The following is a 15,125-nucleotide window of genomic DNA, read 5'->3' on the forward strand; positions in this document are numbered from 1 at the left end:
ACGTAATGAACCTTAAAAGCTTTTGCACAGCAAAGGAAACTATAAACAAGACGAAAAGACAACCCTCAGAATGGGAGAAAATATTGGCAAATGAAGCAACTGACAAAGGATTAATTTCCAAAATTTACAAGCAGCTCATGCAGCTCAATAACAAAAAAAACAAACAACCCAATCCAAAAATGGGCAGAAGACCTAAATAGACATTTCTCCAAAGAAGATATACAGACTGCCAACAAACACATGAAAGAATGCTCAACATCATTAATCATTAGGGAAATGCAAATCAAAACTACAACGAGATATCATCTCACACCAGTCAGAATGGCCATCATCAAAAAATCTAGAAACAATAAATGCTGGAGAGGGTGTGGAGCAAAGGGAACACTCCTGCACTGCTGGTGGGAATGTGAATTGGTACAGAGAACTATGTAGAACAGTATGGAGAACAGTATGGAGGTTCCTTAAAAAACTACAAATAGAACTACCATATGACCCAGCAATCCCACTACTGGGCATATACCCTGAGAAAACCATAATTCAAAAAGAGTCATGTACCAAAATGTTCATTGCAGATCTATTTACAATAGCCCGGAGACGGAAACAACCTAAGTGCCCATCACCGGATGAATGGATAAAGAAGATGTGGCACATATATACAATGGAATATTACTCAGCCATAAAAAGAAACAAAATTGAGCTATTTGTAATGAGGTGGATAGACCTAGAGTCTGTCATACAGAGTGAAGTAACTCAGAAAGAGAAAGACAAATACCGTATGCTAACACATATATATGGAATTAAAAAAAAAAATGTCATGAAGAACCTAGGGGTAAGACAGGAATAAAGACACAGACTTACTGGAGAATGGACTTGAGGATACGGGGAGGGGGAAGGGTGAGCTGTGACAAAGTGAGAGAGAGGCATGGACGTATATACGCTACCAAACGTAAGGTAGATAGCTAGTGGGAAGCAGCCACATAGCACAGGGATATCAGCTTGGTGCTTTGTGACCGCCTGGAGGGGTGGGATAGGGAGGGTGGGAGGGAGGAAGATGCAAGAGGGAAGAGATATGGGAACATATGTATAACTGATTCACTTTGTTATAGAGCAGAAACTAACACACCATTGTAAAGCAATTATACCCCAATAAAGATGTTAAAAAGTAAATAAATAAAATAAATAGATAAAAATAAAATTAGAAATGAAAAAGGAGAAGTTACAACGGACATTGCAGAAACACAAAGCATCCTAAGAGACTACTACAAGCAACTCTATGCCAATAAAATGGACAACCTGGAAAAAATGGACAAATTCTTAGGTATAACCCTCCAAGACTGAACCAGGAAGAAATAGAAAATATGAACAGACCAATCACAAGTAATGAAATTGAAACTGTGATTAAAAATCTTCCAACAGACAAAAGTCCAGGACCAGATGGCTTCACAGGTGAATTCTATCAAACATTTACAGAAGAACTAGCACCCATCCTTCTCAAAATGTTCCAAAAAATTGCAGAGGAAGGAACACTCCCAAACTCATTTTACAAGGCCACCAACACACTTATACCAAAACCAAAGATACTACAAAAAAAGAAAATTACAGGCCAATATCACTGATGAATATAGATGCAAAAATCCTCAACAAAATACTAGCAAACAGAATCCAACAATACATTAAAAGCATCATTCACCATGATCAAGTGGGATTTATCCCAGGGATGCAAGAATTCTTCAATGTACTCAAATCAATCAATGTGATACACGATATTAACAAACTGAAGAAGAAAAACCACATGATCATCTCAATAGATGCAGAAAATCTTTTGACAAAATTCAACACCCATTTATGATAAAAACTCTCCAGAAAGTGGGCACAGAGGGAACCTACCTCAACATAATAAAGGCCATATATGACAAACCCACAGCCAACATCATTCTCAATGGTGACAAACTGAAAGCATTTCCTCTAAGATCAGGAACAAGATGAGGACGTCCACTCTCACCACTATTATTCAACATACTTTTGCAAGTCCTAGCCAGGGCAGTCAGAGAAGAAAAAGAAATAAAAGGAATACAAACTGGAAAAGAAGAAGTAAACAAGTCACTGTTTGCAGATGACATGATGCTATATATAGATAATCCTAAAGATGCTACCAGAAAGCTGCTAGAACTAATCAATGAATTTGGTAAAGTTGCAGGATACAAAATTAATGCACAGAAATCTCTTGCATTCCTATATACTAACAATGAAAGATCAGAAAGAGAAATTAAGGAAACAATCCCATTCACCACTGCAACAAAAAGAATAAAATACCTAGGAATAAACCTACCTACAGAGGTAAAAGACCTGTACTCAGAAAACTATAAGACACTGATGAATGAAATCAAAGATGACACAAACAGATGGACAGATATACCATATTCTTGGATTGGAAGTATCAATACTGTGAAAATGACTATACTACCCAAAGCAATCTACAGATTCAATGCAATCCCTATCAAATTACCAACGGCATTTTTTTTTTTTTTACAGAACTAGAACAAAAAATCTTAATATATGTATGGAGACACAAAAGACCCCGAATAGCCAAAGCAATCGTGAGGGGAAAAAAAGGAGCTGGAGGAATCAGGCTCCCTGACTTCAGACTATACTACAAAGCTACAGTAATTAAGACAATATGGTGCTGGCACAAAAACAGAAATATAGATCAATGGAACAGGATAGAAAGCCCAGAGATAAACCCACGCACCTAGGGTCAACTAATCTATGACAAAGGAGGCAAGGATATACAGAGAAGAAAAGATAGTCTCTTCAATAAGTGGTGCTGGGAAAACTGGACAGCTACATGTAAAAGAAAGAAATTAGAACACTCCCTAACACCATACACAAAAATAAACTCAAAATGGATTAAAAACCTAAAAGTAAGACAGGACACTATAAAACTCTTAGAAGAAAACGTAGGTTGAACACTCTTTCACATAAATCACAGCAAGATCTTTTTTGACCCACCTCCTAGAGTAATGGAAATGAAAACAAAAATAAACAAATGGGACCTAATGAAACTTAAAAGCTTTTGCACAGCAAAGGAAACTATAAACAAGACAAAAAGATAACCCTCAGAATGGGAGAAAATATTTGCAAACGAATCAATGGACAAAGGATTAATCTCCAAAATATATAAACAGCTCATATAGCTCAATATAGCTCAATACATTTTTTAATTAATTATATATAGCTCAATATATATATATAGCTCAATATATTTTTTAATTTATTTATTTATTTATTTTTGGCTGCACTGGGTCTTTGTTTCTTGCGTGGGCTTTCTCTAGTTGTGGCGTGTGGGGGCTATTCTTCGTTGCAGTGCGCGGGCTTCTCATTGCGGTGGCTTCTATTGTTGAGGAGCAGGGCTCTAGGTGCGTGGGCTTCAGCAGTTGTGGCACATGGGCTCAGTAGCTGTGGCTTCCAGGCTCTAGATCACAGGCTCAGTACTTGTGGCACACGGGCTTAGTGGCTCCACGACATGTGGGATCTTCCCGGACCAGGGCTTAAACCCATGGCCCCTGCATTGGCAGGCGGATTCTTAACCACTGCACCACCAGAGAAGCCCAGCTCAATATTAAAAAAACAAACAACCCAATCAAAAAAAATGGGCAGAAGACCTAAATAGACATTTCTCCAAAGAAGACATAGAGATGGGCAAGAGGCACATGCAAAGCTGCTCAACATCACTAATCATTAGAGAAATGCAAATCACAACTACAATGAGGTACCACCTCACACCTGTTAGAATGGGCATCATCAGAAAATCTACAAACAACAAATGCCGGAGAGGGTGTAGAGAAAAGGGAACCCTCTTGCACTGTTGGTGGGAATTTAAATTTATACAGCCACCATGGAGAACCATATGGAGGTTCCTTAAAAAACTAAAAATAGAATTACCATATGACCCAGTAATTCCACTACTGGGCATACACCCAGAGAAAACCATAATTCAAAAAGACACATGCACCTCGATGTTCACTGCATGCAGCACTATTTACAATAGCCAGGTCATGGAAGCAACCTAAATGTCCATCGACAGACAAATGGATTAGGGAGGTGTGGTACATATATACAATGGACTATTACTCAGCCATAAAAAGGAATGAGATTGGGTCACTTGTAGAGACATGGATGGACACACAGACTGTCATACAGAGTGAAGTAAGTCAGAAAGAGAAAAACAAATATCGTATATTAACGTATGTATGTGGAACCTACAAAAATGGTACAGATGAACCAGTTTTCAGGGCAGAAACAGAGACACAGATGTAGAGAAAAATGTATGGACACCAAGAGGGGAAAGCGGTGGGGAAGGTGGTAGTGGTGGTTGTGGGATGAATTGGGAGATTGGGATTGACATGTATACACTAATATGTATAAAACAGGTAACTAATAAGAACCTGCTGTATAAAAAAATAATTTTTTTAAAAAAGGAAACACTTTTAAGGTGAGGATTTATGGGCATACATGCAATTAAATCATCTGAGCTCATTCATCCATTCACCAAAGATCTTGATGTGCCTCTTACAAATTTGTTTTTAGGGATACAAAAAATGAATAAAATATGGTCCCTGACTTCCAGAAAACCACAGCCTAGTTCTAGAGATCCACATGTGAGAAAATAATTATGGTGCCACGAGGTAAGTATAACAGAGGTCTGGACACTTTACTATGGGCTCAAGGAAGGGATATAATGACTCCTGGCTGGCGAGAGATGGGGGTCCAAGCAGGCTTCTGGAGGAGAGGATGTCTGAGTGGAGTACCGTAGGGTGAGTAGGAGTTTACCAGGCAGATGAGAGCCGAGGAAGACCATGTACAAAACGCATAAGCAGAAGCATGTGTGGGTAAGTTTGCGCGTCCTTAGAGACCAGCAGTGCGAAAGGAGGACAGAAAGTGGGGTGAGATGAAGTTGACGGCGGCCTCGGTGTTAGTTTGGACATGGGTTCAGCCTGTCTTCAAAAGTATGTCCCCAGATAAAAATGGCTTTAAGAATAAAAATGTTTTAAAAGCAAGTCTGAGAAACTGTCACAGACACGAGGAACTTAAGGAGACTTGATTGAATGTAATGTGGTGTCGTGGACGTGGCTCTGGGACAGAAAAAGGACACTGGGGAAAGACTAAGACAATCTGAATAAAGTATGCACTTTAGTTAATAGAAGTGTCTCAACATTCATTCATCGTAACAAACGTACTATTCTAACGTGAGATGTTAGCAAGAGGGCAAACAGGACGCGGAGTATATGGGAACTCTTTGAACTATCTTCCCAAATTTCCTGTAAATCTAAAACTTTCTAAAATGAAAAACTGAATAAAATCAATCAAACAAACAAAATTTCTCTCTCATATAATAATATGAGCATGAGAGGTCCAGGGCTGGCAGAAAGTCTTCTCTGTGTCAGAGACCCAGGCTCCTTCCACATGCCAGACCTGGTCCTCGCCCACATGGTCCAACAAGGCTCAGCCCCTGCACCCTGTACCCGCCCCCTCCACTCCTGCACTCTATCCTCTCCACGGCTGAAGTGACAGCACACCCTCCGGGCACTCCCTATCCACCCCTACCACTTCGATATTCACAGCACATCCTGAATTCACCCCTACCACTTTTATACACTCACATTCTACATTCTGGCTGGAAGGGGGAAGAGGAGGACAAACGAATTCCCTCTCTGGGAACACTTGGAAATTGCACGTACTGCTCACAGGGAGAACCTAGCTGCGAGGAAGCCTGGGAAATGTAGTTCTTGCTCTGGGCGGCTGTATGGGCAACCGGGGGCCAAGTTAAACGTGGGAGGTCCGGTTTCCAGGAACAGGAAGGGGAGGATGGAGCCTGCAGGGGCCGTCAGCTGCTTTGCTCGCTGTACCAGAGATCTCTGCAATGCTCTGGGGGAGAAACTCATGCAACAGCCTTGCATTTTCTGCTTCACTTATTCTGACATGCTGGCTCGACAGTGATTTTTCGATTCCTCAAAACTAGAATTTTCAGGATGTGAGCGGTTATTCAATGCCAGCGAGTAATGAATGAGTGCTGACCCACTCACGTGCTTTGTAAGCACAAATTCGGACACTGTTTCAAAGGACCCTTTCGAACCTCTGGCATGTATCCAGTGCCCAAGTTTATACTAGCAAGTCATGAGCTCGTGTCCCCAGGTGAAGGAGACAGGAACAGAGCGTGGGGGCGGGGGGGACGGTGGGCAATGAGGCTGATGTCAACTTTCACCGTCTTGGGTTGGAATCCCAGTGTATCACTTAGTGTGCTACTGGGGACAAATTACTCACCTTTCTTGGCTTCAACTACATCACCTGTAAAATGGGGATAATAATGACTCTCCTTGGCCAAATTAAATGAGGTACTAGAATTGACCCATAGAGGAAGCTCAAAAAACATCTTGCTTTCCTTCGAACTCAGGACATCGGCTGTCAGTTACTATGTGCAGAGCGCTTGGATAGAAACTACACCCCAAGAAAGGATTTAAAAACCTAGTTTCTTGTAAAGAGACATGGGCATGTTTCTAATGATGCGTTAGCCAGGTGATCAATCCTAACAGGTGTAATAAAGGGACAAAGTGACATCACGTCCACCCACTGCACTGCACTGGGGACAGAGAATCATCACCTCTATGATGTTCCTTCTAAAAATGCGTGATCTGAATTTAATCATGAAGAAATGCAGACAAACTCAGATCAAGGGACATTTTCGAAAACAACTGACCTGGACTCAAAAATATCAGTGTCATGGAACACACACATGCACACATGCACATGTGCACACAAAGGAGAGGGAACTATTCTTGCTTAAAGGAGGTGAAGAAGTGTAACTAATGAACACAAACATTTGAAATCTTCCATCGGGAAAACCTGTAAAGGACATTGTTGTAACAACTGGGAAAAATTGAATATAAACTATACATTAAATAATAGTGTGTGTCAATGTTAAATTCGTTGACAGAGAATCTTGTGATGGTTAAGTAGGCTTATGCCCTTTCTCTCAGGAAATACATGCTGATTTATTTAGAGGTGCAATATCATGATAACTGAAATTTACTTTCAAATGATTTTTTTTTTGCAGTATGCGGGCCTCTCACTGTTGTGGCCTCTCCTGCTGCGGAGCACAGGCTCCAGACGCACAGGCTCAGCGGCCATGGCTCACGGGCCCAGCCGCTCCACGGCATGTGGGATCCTCCCGGACCGGGGCACAAACCCATGTCCCCTGCATCGGCAGGCGAACTCTCAAGCACAGCGCCACCAGGGAAGCCCTCAAATGATTTTTTAAATGTGAATGTGTGTAGGTAAGTATATGTGAAGAAAGAGACTGTAAAATAAAATGTGGCAAAATGTTAACCATCAGTGAGTCGGGACACGGTGTATAATTTTTCACTGTATTACTCTTTTAAGGTGGATTTGAAATTTTTCAAATAAAAGTTGGAGAAGGAAAATAAGATGCTATGAAGGGAAAGAACTTGAATTACATAAAAGAGGGTTAGGGACTTCCCTGGTAGCACAGTGGTTAAGAATGTGCCTACCAATGCAGAGGACACGGGTTCGAGCCCTGGTCCGGGAAGATCCCACATGCCGCAGAGCAACTAAGCCCGTGCACCACAACTACTGAGCCTGTGCTCTAGAGACTGTGAGCCACAACTACTGAGCCCATGTGCCACAACTACTGAGCCTGCATGCCTAGAGCCCATGCTCCACAACAAGAGAAGCCACCACAGTGAGAAGCCTGCGCAGGGCAACGAAGAGTAGCCCCCGCTCATCGCAACTAGAGAAAGCCCGCACGCAGCAACAAAGACCCAACACAGACATAAATAAACAAATAAATAAAATGTATTTTAAACAATAGGGTTAAACTGGGGCAATGTGTTCAAGAGAAATTCTGATTCTACTGACCTACTGCTTCTACCAGTGACAATGTAAAAAATACTAAAATATTTACATTTTTTAAAAAAAGGAAAAAAGCAAGATGTCTTAGTCCATTCAAGCTACAACAACAAAGTACAACAGGCTGGGTGCTTTATAAGCAACAGAAATTTATTGCTCACAGGTCTGGAGGCTGGAAGTCTGAGATCAGGATGCTGGCACGGCCGGGTCCTGGGGAGGGCCCTTTTCTGGGATGCACACAGCTGACCTCTTGGGTCCTCACCGGTGGCAAGAGCATGAGCTACCCCTCTGTGGTCTCTTATCAAGGCACTAATCCCACCCACGGGGCTCCACCCTTATCAGCTCATCACCTCCCAAAGGCCCCACCTCCTAGTACTGTCACACTGAGGGTTAGGTTTCAACATATGGATCTGGGGAGACACAAACATTCAGTCCATAACACAGGGGTCCCTGGCTCACAGTGGGCCCAGCACTGTCGGTGCACAGTGGCTGAACCTGGATGGACAAGATGGCCGTCAGCTTCACCCCTCGCTCTGGGACCTCATCAGGTTTGCCACTGATAACAACACGTAAGATAATGTCACAAGCTGAGGCAGGAAAGGGGCTGACTGTCTTGCAAAATATATTCACACAAATGTGAATTTCCACACGAGATCAAAAAGCATCAAGCAGCCGCCGGCAGATTAAGCCTGAGGACAGACGCTCGTCAGAAGTTGGGAATTCTGGCTGCTGGGGCAGTTGGTAGAGCCAAGGAACGCAAAGGCCTCTGGGGGGATCTGAAATCCCGCCCTCCATTTTCCTGTGAGTGTGTAGAAGTGGTTTACTCTCGTGCAGCTGGATGGTGGAGTAACCCGAAATTCAATTTCATTAGAGGAGGACTTTCCATTTCAGTGATTAACGCCGGCTCAGCTGACAGGGAATTGCCTGGCTCTGCAGCAAGGAATGTCGCCAAGAGGACACAGAAGAGGACTCAACTAAGAATCAGGAGAACACATGTGCAAAAGCTCCTAGCAGCTCCTGGAGCGCAGGAGGTAGGCAACAAATTTTACATTAAAAATAATTTAAGGGGTGGGGCTTCCCTGGTGGTCCAGTAGGTAAGACTCCATGCTCCCAATGCAGGGGGCCCAGGTTCGATCCCTGGTCAGGGACCTAGATCCTGCCTGTGCGCCGCAGCTAAGAAGCCCACGTGGCGCAACTAAGAGTCTGCATGCCGCAACTAGGGTTCACATGCTGCAACTAAGAGTCTGATGCCACAACTAAGAGTCCGCATGCTGCAACTAAAAGATCCCACATGCCGCAACTAAAGATCCCACGAGCCGCAACTAAGACCTGGTGGAGCCAAAATCATTCATTCATTCATTCATTCATTTAAGAAACTTCCAGAATGTGACATATGTCCTCAGGGCAGTGTGGGGGGAGCAGTTCGCCCAGTGAATTTGGAGAACCCCCACTCACACAGCTGGCCCCCAACGGGGAGGACCCAGCCACACACGTTCACTGTAAGTTTGCAATCATTTTCACTCTCTTTGGGCTCCTATCTCCAACATATCAATGGTCTGGACACCTCATCTTCCTGCTTTTAAACAGGAGATTCAACACAAAAAATGATAGCACAGTCATTTCACTGAGGAAGAAAGGGAACATGAGTTACTTCAGTTCTTCATCTTTTACTGATGACTTGGAGTTTCTACTTCCGGTGAAAAGTTAAAACCGTGAAATTGAGTATGACTTCAGTATAAATTCCCCTCTTGAAAATTAATGTAATTAAAATTTTCATGTTGCCTCTTCCTTTTTGGACATGCGTGTGCACGTGTGTGTTTGTATGCACTGACATGATTGTACGTACAAAGTTCAATAAAAGCTGTTCAGCCTGCAGCATTCTCCTCCAGACAGTCGTCGTCATCATCATTATGGCGTCATGATGACTGCCGAAGAGAACTTCGTTGTGTGCGAGGAGAGGCGTGTAACGGAGCGTTCTCTTGCAGGCGCGCCCGGCACACGCAGCAGGTTGAGCCCAGGCATCTCTTTTGCTCCGAACTCCCTTTTAGGTGAACACAGCGTTGCTTTAAAGCCATCATCTGTGATCAGAGGAGGCAGGAGGGGCGGGGCGGGAGCGGGAGCGCAGCCAGATTCAGGCTGCAGAGCCCCGGAGTGCACGGGCTGGGGCGCTAGGCCCCTGTGGCAGGCGGGGTGATGAGAGGCAGGTGGCACTCAGGCCCCTCCCCACGCTGCATCACTGGTGACTGCCCCTCCCCCAGCCTAGCAGAAGACAAGAAATTTATTTGGGGGGACATAAAGTGAGTCTCTGGACTGGGGGACACGAGGGACAACTGAGCGTTGTGATACCAAAAAAACAAAAAGATCTGTGTATTTTGGATGGTGAAATCCCCAGCCCTCTCCCCGACTCAGTCTCCAGAAATCTAGCCCTTGAGGCAGGAGACTGGAGGACCTTTCTAGATGGAATCTGATGAGTGACACTGGGACATCCCAACTAAACGACCCGGCCACACCACCCTGCCGCGAAGCTCAAAGTTGTCAGGCCCCACTCATGCCCTCGCTTTCCAGTCGGCATTTAGTGTCCCACGCCCGAATATGAGGAGACCTGCAAAGGTCATCAGACATCAGAGGAAAGGCCCTAACCTGAAAGATGGGCCGAAATGCAGATGGAGGTGGACCAAGATGGAAAAAAAGAACAGCAATTTGCAGAAAACAGGGATTTTTGCAAGAGAAGAAAGCTTTAAAAAAAAATCATTACTATCCTCAAAAAGATAAAACAAGATATCACAAACATGAAACAGACAGGATGTAATAAAAATTAACATTCAGAGAACAAAAAAGAACTTTGGTAATTAAAATCATGATGGCCAAAATGGGAAGCTCAGTAGAAGGTTTAGAAGATGAAAGTAAGTTCAGAAAGTAGACAACAAGACCAAAGTTGGAAAATAAAAAAGTTGAGAAAATTTAAGGACTGGCCTGTGAAGCTCAGGATTCAAAGAACCGCACTTTCAGAAAAAAGAGAATCAAATAGAGGGTGGGTGGGGACAGATGGGGGAAGGGTCTAAAAACCTCCCCAGAGGATGAGATGCCACATTGCAAAGACCCACCAAGTGCCCAATGAGGCACATGGTCCTGAAACCTCGGGACGCTGGAGACAGAAAAGACGCAGGAGCTTCCAGCAGAAGACGGAGAGGGAAAGATCGAGAATCAGATAGAGGGTTTTCCTGGTGGCTCAGTGGTTAAGAATCCGCCTGCCAATGCAGGGGCCACGGGTTCGAGCCCTGGTCCGGGAAGATCCCACATGCCGCGGAGCAACTAAGTCCACGCGCCGCAACTACTGAGCCTGCACTCTAGAGCCCGCAAGCCACAACTACTGAGCCCGCGTGCCACAACTACTGAAGCCCGCGTGCCACAACTACTGAAGCCCGCGTGCCTAGAGCCTGTGTTCCGCAACAAGAGAAGCCACTGCAATGAGAAGCGGGTGCACAGCAACAGAGAATAGCCCCTGCTCGCCGCAACTAGAGAGACTGCGTGCAGCAACGAAGATCCAACACAGCCAAAAATAAATTAATTCTTTCAAAAATCAGCTGGATAGGGACTTCCGTGGTGGTCCAGTGACTAAGACTCTGCGCTCTTTCCAAAGCCAGGGGCCCCTGTTCGATCCCAGGTCAGGGAACTAGATCCCACATGCTGCAACTAAGACCCGATGCAGCCAAATAAGTAAGTAAATATTAAAAAAAAAAATTGGTTGGATAAGCTGGCATTGTATTAGTTTCCCATTGTTACTATAAATAATAACCACAAATTTAATAGCTAATAACAACACACATTTAGTATCTGACACTAAATGGGGATCAGAAATCCCACATGGATCTTACTGGGCTGAAGGCAGGATGTAGGGTCAGCTGTCTCTTTCTGGAGACTCTGAGGGAGAATCCGATTCTCTGCCTTTTCTGGCTTCTAGGGGTCACCTGTGCTCTTTGGCTTGTGGCCCCTCTATCTTCAAAGCCAGCATCATAGCATTTTCAAGTCTCTCTATCCTCCTTTCCCTTGCCAACCACCCTCAACTCTGCTTCCACTCTCACATGTCCTCCTTTGATTCTGACCCTCCTACCCCCCTCTGGTAAGGACCCTTGTGATTCCATTTGACCCGCGAGGACAGTTCCCCTCGTTCAACACCCTAATGCAGTCACACCTGCAGAGTCCCTTCTGTCATGTGAAGCACCATGTTCACAGGCTCCAGGGTTACGGCTGTGTACCTCTGGGTCGGGGGCATGAGTGTGCCCCCCACCCCAGCACTGGGCTTCTAAAGAGCAGCCCTGGAACACAGCCGGCAGTTCGGCACCCCTCTCCACTCTGCACGAAATCACTTCCTGCCTGGAAGCTTTCTCTCCTCCGCCAAACCATCAATCAAGGGGGAGAGGAAAATAAAGACATTTTCCAGAGTAAATTCTCAAAACACTTACGTCCCACACAACCTCCCTCGAGAAACTCCTGGAGGATGTTCTCAGACAAATGACTCAGCTAAGAACGAGAAGGCACTGGGGTTACAGGAAAGAGTACATACAGGGAGGAAGGAAAGGGAATCAAAATGGTACTGAAGACACAGTGCAGGACAGCTGTGGGCCGTCCAGACTCGAGCGGTTCAGAAGAGTCCAGAGACGCTCCCTCGGGAAGATGAACTGAGAGTTTATCTGATGCATGTGACCTTACTGTGAGAAAATACACATAATGGGTAAACAGTCTGGGACAGAATTAACAGTAAGTTCAGGGAAAACCAAGCATATGAAAATAAAAGACAACTATTTACTCCAAGGAAAACAAAAGTTGTGCAGGAAAAGAAACGTTAATCATACATTACCATTTGGGCAGTTTCATAGCTGTAAACAGTATTTCCATAGCCATGAAAATGTGAATATCGATCATCTGTTTAACCGAAACCAAGGTAAAGCAACCATAGGAGGGTGAGGGTGGCCCAGAGTGGGAAGCAGGGCTGGGAAGCAAGTCTGGGTGGGGACCAGTAGATATGGAGGAGAACTGAAAAAGCCAGAAGAAGCAATATGAGAATGTTATTCAGGGGCCCGTACGCACAAGCCAGAATAATCGTCCGGAAGAGGTAAAGGCGAAGGGAAACGTGGATGAGAAAGAGAAACGGGACTGTCTAGTAAGGGTCAGCAAACCTCTTCTGCAAAGAGCCAGACAGTAAAATCTACAACGGATCCATTCTCTATGCTGCGTCACAAACAGTCACAAATGTGGTGACTCCACACCATTTATTAACCCTCAGCTCTGTAGGTCAGAACACGGCACAGCGTGGCTGGATTCTCTGCTCGTGGCTCACATGCCCGAAATCAAGGTGCTGGCAGGCTCCTCTTACCTGGAGTCTCTGGGGAAGGAGCTGCCCCAGCTCAGCCGGTGCTGGCAGCTTCCAGGTCCTGGCGCTCGTAGGACCGAGGGCCCCATTCCTGCCACGTGGCCCCTCCACCCTCAAGGTCTCGTGCGCTTCCAACCTCTCCAGCTCCCTCTTCTGCTTTTAAGGACCCACCCAGATGATCCAGGAGAACTTCCTTATTTTAAGGTCCACTGATTAGCAACCTTAATCACATCTGCAAAGCCCCTGTGCCCAGCGAAGTAACACAGTCGTGGGTAACACCAGACAGGGAAGGTCACAGGGCCTTGGGAGTCACACCGCCCCTGGCACCTGGACTCAGCTCTGCCCTGTAGCGCAAGCACACGCACAGGACAGCCAGGGGACGAGCTGCAGGAACAGCAAGTCCTAACTGTTATCGCCTCTGGGGAAGGGGCTGAGGCTGGGCATTTTATGCTGCATCCCCACCATCCTCTCATTACTTCACAGCGTTCTGATTAAGCAAGAAAAATCTTAAAATTGTAGGTGTATATAAATAAACAAATGTTAACACAGGCACCGAGAAACCCAACCAACAATGGTGATTATAACTAAGGAGCTTTCTCTCTCCAAATTACACATTCCTGTCACCTCTGATTGTTCTCTTACCATGAGCTATGGCTACGGTTAACAGAAAAATACATATACGTTTAATTGTACGGATGTTTATGAAGACTTAGTAAAGACCTAGGTAGTAAACAGCTAAAATAGTTATCTATAGAAGACAAATACTCGTGTTGCAACTTAAGTTAAAAGTGCAATATAAAAGAGTGTACCCAGAAAATGAATCCAGCTACATAAATATTCATGGAAAACGACTGGAAGGAAACCCACTAAGATGCTAACAGTGGGTGTTCCAGGCAGTGAAATCACAGATAATTATTTCCTCCTTTCTAGTTTTTTAATACTTCCCAATTTTCTATTATAAGCATGTATCATTTTTATAATTGAAAAAATCAGCACTCTTTTTTAAAAAACTAAATATAAGTGCCAAGTACACTGCAGGATTCACGTCAGTGGGTTGCCAAGTTTTCTTTCCAGCAGAGAAGCCTGCTTGGGAAACAGAAAAACTCAGAGATGTTCTTGGTGAATCTGGGTTCTCAAGAAAAGCAAACAGGATGCCCAGGTGGGAAGGTGAGATCACGCCATTTTACAATCACAGGTGGGGCAAGTCCTGCCCAGACCAGAGCTCCCAGGAATACTGAAGAGGCCCCCCGCCCCGGTCTATAGCTGGCATGTGCTGGTGAGCTGCTATTTTCCATACACACCAGATTTCTGATTCCCATATTCCTAACACCACCTACTCTTTCAACACCCCATGTGTGATATTCTAGCAGGTGGCTTCCTCTGCAGGTTGATGATATGCTTTGTGAGTGCATATTCACACAGCTCAGGGGAACACACATGCACGCGAAATGCAGCTCTCACCACCCTTTCCTGGACAGGCCCTTCCCCAGACATGCGCGTCTGTGACACTTCAGTCCCTGGACAGCTAGCGTGGAGCGCCTGCTCCCCACCAGGTGCTGTGGGCGATTCGAGGATGCCAGGGTAGGGACTTACAGGGACTCATAACCAATGAGACACAAAACGCATCCAAAAAAGGAGGCACACGGGAGAATGATAAGCGCCCTAAAAGGTCAAGTTCAAATGCCTTGTGGGGGGAGATTAATGCAGTTGAACGGAGGGAGTGACAATTGAGCTGTGCCTTAAAGCATGTGGAGGATCTGTTCATGATGAGATGGGAAGAAAAACCAAAAACATTCCAGCTCATTCCCAAAAAGGGAGCAGGAACATAACC

At 44.8% G+C, this 15,125-nt stretch overlaps 1 protein-coding gene and 1 long non-coding RNA gene across 2 annotated transcripts in view; one reads left to right on the forward strand and one right to left on the reverse strand.

The window, feature by feature from the left end:
- The window catches only part of MGLL (monoglyceride lipase), a 283,419-nt gene that overhangs the window by 127,151 nt on the left and 141,143 nt on the right, over window positions 1-15,125 (reverse strand). The gene's annotated exons all lie outside the window — the stretch shown is intronic.
- Window positions 4,125-9,738, forward strand: LOC125965535 (uncharacterized). Its single transcript, XR_007479535.1, has 3 exons — window positions 4,125-4,685; window positions 7,112-7,331; window positions 7,438-9,738. It is a non-coding gene; the product is annotated as an uncharacterized LOC125965535 (long non-coding RNA).

The sequence above is a fragment of the Orcinus orca genome, chromosome 10, assembly GCF_937001465.1.
Source record: "Orcinus orca chromosome 10, mOrcOrc1.1, whole genome shotgun sequence".
NCBI lineage: Eukaryota > Metazoa > Chordata > Mammalia > Artiodactyla > Delphinidae > Orcinus > Orcinus orca.